This window comes from Puma concolor, chromosome B4, assembly GCF_028749965.1.
Source record: "Puma concolor isolate L17-30 chromosome B4, mPumCon1.1.hap2, whole genome shotgun sequence".
Taxonomy (NCBI): Eukaryota; Metazoa; Chordata; class Mammalia; order Carnivora; family Felidae; genus Puma; species Puma concolor.
This window is the reverse complement of record NC_141673.1, coordinates 23,823,033-23,829,066: the sequence shown is the minus strand read 5'-3', so window position 1 is coordinate 23,829,066 and position 6,034 is coordinate 23,823,033. Positions and strand designations below refer to the sequence as shown.

At 40.3% G+C, this 6,034-nt stretch overlaps 1 protein-coding gene across 8 annotated transcripts in view; it reads left to right on the top strand.

Annotated features, from left to right (window-relative positions):
• Nucleotides 1–6,034, top strand: part of LOC147578968 (uncharacterized) — a 98,254-nt gene that overhangs the window by 14,971 nt on the left and 77,249 nt on the right. The gene's annotated exons all lie outside the window — the stretch shown is intronic.

The window sequence follows — 6,034 nt, the reverse complement described above, 5'->3', positions numbered from 1 at the left end:
TTTATGTCCTCGTGGAAAAACAGGAAAATTCGCATAATACTTTCTATCTTGTTGTCACGATTAAAATCATTTTTAAGTGGTGACTGGACAATCCTCAAAAGGTTGCTTTAGAGCTATATAATGCCTATACTTGGGGAGTTTAAAGTCTAATAAAGAAAACATGAATATAACAACGATTCGGAGTGAGAAAGTACTACTAAAGTCACGAAGACATGGAATATGCAAATAGGGTGATTTTAGGGTTAAAAAGGGATGGCCTAGAGAATAGTGTGTGTTTGAGAAATTGCTACTAAGGCAAGTTTGCTCTCCAGATTTTGCCAGCAAAAGCAGAGTCCTGACAGAAAGCTAGAGCCAGGCGTTGCTGAGGGAAGTATGGAGAAGGCATCATCACAAATGAGGGCACACTTTGGGAGAAGGCTGAGAAATGGAAGAGACATGGCTGGACGACGTAGGCATCAAGATGACATGCTGGAGAAGAATATGGCAGACTGGAAAGGGTGGAGAAGAATATGGCAGGCTGGAAAGGGTGCGGAGGCAAAGCAGATAGGGCAGGGTGAGGTGCCCATGTGGGCTGTGAGGCTGGGGAAACCTCCCAGATGAAACGTCAATGTGGAAACCTAAGGAGGAATTGGAAGACATGAGGTCCATGGAAAAGCATGGGAAACAGCCCTGGTGGTTCTGCTGTGTATCGACAGTAGGCTTATTCAGGACATCTGGAAGCGGCACAAAGGCAGATGAAGAGTCTTAAGTTGAGAAATCAGAGGACCCGCTGAAAGAGGCCACAGTCATCCAGGTGAGGGATCACCAAGCCCTGGACTAACACCGAGGACACCATGTAAAAACGAGGGTAACGTGGTAGTGACGGAGGATATAATCAAACAGAATAACAATTACATCCACAAAACCCAACATCAAAGAAGGAGGGCTCCGAAACAGTAAAGGATGGAAAGGGACTAATAGTTTGCAGGTCTTGCTTCTCTGATGGAGAAATGATGGATAGAGCAAGTCCAAAGATAGACAGGATCCCAGCAAATCCTAGAAAAAGGACCAGGCATACCTATTGTTATGTTTTTGTGTTTTTTTTTTTTTTTTTTCTTCTGTCTCTGGAAAGAAGAAGAAAGAGAATAAGATTATTTCTTTGCACTATGACTTACTCCATTTTATCTCCAGGATCACAAAATATGTATTAGTTAAATTTATATTAAACTAAAAGCATTTTTTTAATTTCCTAGTCCCCACCCACTAGAGTTCTTTGAGATCATTTTATTCCCCATTGTCTAGGGAGACACTACAGAGAAACTGCTGTCTTTGTATTACTGAACCTCAGATTGAATCTTGACTGTAGTTATGTTCTTCTAGTGAATAGAGCAGAAACAGAAATGAATCATTTGTCTCCAGAAACTGTCATTCTGACTTTGCTTTTGGAGACACTGGCATGTGTACTGTGACTGGAACAATCCTGCTTTGATTTGTCATCAAACACTTGTTACTGGACTTTGAAAGGGAAGAAAAATATTGTGAGATTCAAATGAGCTTTTCATTTGGAAAAAGAAAAGGCTATGTGTGTAGCTCTCTGTTCTAATGATGATCAGTAGGTGTTTCTCTCCCAAGAAGTATGCCATAATTTTATGACCTCAGTACTGCTCAATATTTGCTTCAGTATCTACAAACCATATTTTGATTTAATTTCCTAAATCTTACAAAATATAACGGAAGTGTCGGTCCTCGTTGTCTTTTGGCTGGAAATTCTAGAAGAGGAAACCATTGAGTGGAAGCACCTCAGTTCAAAGTTACAAGAGAGGCTGAACTTGGAGAAGGAGCTTGTTTAGAAGGTCACAGGCCTACGTAGTGACAGAGCCAGGAAAAGCTCACATCTATTCATATCTAGATGACCCTCTTTTAACTATGCTGTGCTGTCCCTTTCCAGTGTAGGAATTTCTGTGCTGTAGAAGGCTAACTGCACATATAATTGCCATCCACCAACAAATCAGATTTCACGTGTGATATCTCATAAGGTACCTGCACATCTGTCTCAACAGCATTACAACAAAGTACCATATAAGCGCTCTGGTGATGACAGGGCTTAAATAGGAGTTAAAGAGGTTTGGTTTTTTTAAATCCTGGGACCAGGGCAAATTGCCCAAGAGGTTTCCCAGCTGGGAATGTGGTATAACAGAAAGCGTAAGTAGAAGAGGATAGGAGGGTGGAACAGCCACTGATGGAGCCACGGCTGAGTTTGCTGTGGGCTGGGTTAGCAGTTCAGAACAGCAGTTCAGGGCTGGGTTAGCAGTTTCATTCTTTAGCACAGCACAGGTCATTAGTTCAAGTGTATCCCTGTGTTTCTCCTGTTTTAAGTTTCCTCCCCTTGTCCTGGTTCCTGTCCATCTTCATTCCAATATCTCTCTCCCCATCTCATTCTAACCACTTGAAAATTTGATGTATATGTATTTTGTGCATTTCCTTGTCTCCACTTTGCAGTCCCCAGCATCTGGCACCTGCTCTCAGTTCACAACTGAACTCATGGTTCCTAAATTGCTCAACCAAGTGGGTGTTTTGAGCCTTTCCTGGATCTCTCTGCACATTTGGACTGATGGATCACTCTCTCCTTATTAAAGTTTCTCTGGTTGTTCCTTCCCCGTCTCTTTTGTGACTGTGTCTTCTTCCTCCTTCTTCCCCAGGGTTCTTCCTCAGCCCATTGCTCCCCTCCCGTATTCTCATCGACTTTCAAGATTTGCAGTTACTCATAATTTTATTTGTAGTTCAAATACCTTTTTTTTTTTTTTTTTATACAACTGTCTGCTGTATCCATCAGGCACTCTCCAGTTTAATGTGTAAACTGATCTTATCATGGCCCCCCTTAACCTGGTCTCTCATTCTGTGCTCATTCTACATCATATTGTGGAACCACGTCCACGCGTTCACCTGGACTAGACGCCTGAGACTCATTTTTGGTTTCCTTTTCACCACTGTTGTTACCTTCCGTGTCCAACCCATTGCCAGGACTGGCTCGTCTTCCATCGTAAATACTTCTTGCATTCGTCTGCAATGCCCATCATTACTACCACTGGTGTAGTTCAGAACGGCTGCTATTTGGCTATGATTTCTCCTTTTCTTGGGCATCTGCATTATTTAAATGGCCTTTCTTCCATCAGCCTTATCACCATCAAGTCCCCCTGACATATTCATCCCAAGGCAGACCTGCCTCTTGCAAGCTTAAAACACGGGTGTGTTTTCCTGCCCTGCTGGATAAAATCCAAAATAGTCCCAACTTAAATTCTAGCCTAAAAAACACTACATCCTGCCCTGCTCATCTTATCTCTAACAATTTCCTGTTTTAAACTTTGCTTTCCAGGCACAGACAACAGCTGGGAATTCTGCCTATGAACCCTATCATTTCTTGGCTTTTTCTGTCTCATTTGCCTTTAAGTCACTTCTCTGTCCTCTGTCCTGGCCCACTCCTAGGTCTCTTTTACTAAACACAAATGTGTCACCTCTTCTAAGAATCCTTCTTTTGTGTGTTTTCTCATCCTCCACCTCAACTATCCTTACCCATGCCCTGAGCATATTCCAGTCATGGCATGAGCTACATCATATTCTAGTTTGTGTTTGTGTGAGCTCTACAGTCGATTGACTGTTGTGAACAACTTGTTAGCAACTGATTTCTTTCAACTAAATTCAGACTGACTTCTTTGGATGAGAACTTGGTAAGTATTGGAAAGATCTCTGTTCCTCTGCTGATTTCGAGTCAGGGAGCTCTTCATGTAAGGAGTTATATGTATATAATTTACCTTTAACTTAATTTTACCTTTCATTCTTTAGCGAGCAGTAACCTAAGTCACAAATATACAAGTATCTTTATTTTACCTTCTCTCCCAACATCCACACTTTACCTACATTTTACTGCCAAAACAAGCTGAAATTGAAAAAGATGAAGTTGGGGCACCTGGGTGGCTCAATCGGCTCAGCCCCATGTGGGGCTCCATGCTCCCTTAAGATTCTCTTTCTCCCTCTCCCTCTTCCCCGCCACCCACCGCTCCCCCCTCCAAAAAAAGAAAAAACAAAAGAAAGAAAGAAAAAGACTAAGTTATTGGCTTGCATGGAACACCCCTGTTCGTTTAGAAGGGTCACAGGAATCTATTTTCTCAGTTTCCAGATCTAGGCTCTTACTGCTTTGTGACATTGCTTCTCTGTGATTTTTAAAACATTTAAAGATAAATTTTATATGACCTTCATTCACTCACATGTCTAAAACATTGATTTTACAGGATAGTCAGTTACCATGCCAGAGGAAAAATTTTAAAGCTTTATTTATCCACATACACTTTTTTTCATACCAAGAAGTAGCACACTGAACTTTGCTGTCCCCAAAAATACTATAAATGCTATTTTCTCAGGAAAAAGAGTGAGGTTTATTTTTTGTTAATGAAGTGCCAAACAAGCTAGCCAACTTGCTGGGCATAATTAAATTGGAGCATCTTTGGCAGCACACTATGTAGCTCCCTCCATGCAAATGTTTTGCAAAAATTTAGCTTAAGCAATTTTTTTTTTTTTTTTTGGACAGATTCTCTTCAGGAAGAGACATTCAGGAATTGGGGGCAGTTCTCCCGATATTATAAACATTTTCAAAGATTGGTTAAATAAGCTCCATTATTTTCCTAATCACTTAATTCAAGTCTTTTCTTCTATGCCCACCTACACACATTCAAATTTCAGCACTTGACCTATATAGGTGCGAATAAAGTGGTGGCCAAGTTCAGATTTAAAAACGTTGTTTGTAAAGTCCCTCCATTTCTAGTTTATATTCCTTCTTCCTGTGCTTTACAGTACTGTTTATTCACTATCTCTTTTTGTTCTTCCTAGAATCAGAGAGGGAACACACAGATTCCTTAAGAAATCACTCTTAGAATATCCTACAGAAATAGATTTCCAAAGAAAACATGCCAAAATGGAAGACAAATAGATACTTTGTTTTTTTTTAAGTACACCTTCTGATTTCACTTAATACATTCTCTCTTGTGTCTGCTCACCTCTTCTCTTGTAGCTCAAAAGCAGGCACAGATAATACATAAACAGATGAGCGTGACTATGTCCCAAAGAAATTATTTACACAAACAGGTGGCAGGCTGGATTTGGCCCACTGTCATACTTTGCCAACTCCTCATTTAACTCGGAACTCTTTTATTTTGATTTTTAAAGTCATGGACATGAAAATTAATGCTTCCTTCCTTAGTGAGTAAAATTTTATAATCAGAGACAAATACGTGAATTCTTCAACGATTACAAAAGATTAATACTTTTTAAGATCTTTTCTATATCTGAAGTTATTGCTTGTACAGTTGCAAGTTTCTTGAGGGAAGTACAGGGATGATAATTTATCACACACTTTCACCATGACCAAATGACTGCTTCATGATACAGGCATCTTTTTTTTCTTTTCTTTTCTTTTCTTTTCTTTTCTTTTCTTTTCTTTTCTTTTCTTTTCTTTTCTTTTCTTTTCTCTTCTCTTCTTTTCTCTTTTCTTTTCTTTTTGCTTTTCTTTCTTTCTTTCTTTCTTTCTTTCTTTCTTTCTTTCTTTCAAGTGTTTATTTATTTTTGAGAGAGAGAGCATGAGCAGGGAGGTGCAGAGAGAGAGAACAGAGGATCCAAAGCAGGCTCCGCATGCTGACAATGGAGAGCCTGATGTGGGGCTTGAACCAGAAACCATGAGATCACGCCCTGAGCTCAAGTCTGAAGCTCAAAGGACTGAGCCTCGCAGGCACCCCCAAGCATATTTTCAAACAAATGAATGAATGATTAAGGCTCTGTATGACAACTGGTAAGTCAAGCTGATCCTGTTGCAGACAAAGTATCAGACCCAATCTTTAAGACTTAGTTCCCTGTGCTCTCCTATTTCCAAAGATGCTGGCTTAAATGCACTGATAATGGTATAAAGAACAAGGCCATGGTCAGTGGCGAAAGTGGTGTGTGCTTCCACCCGAGCCCATGTTCTGCAACAGCTGATCGTGGGAGTGTTTTATGGTAAGCATGTATGGAT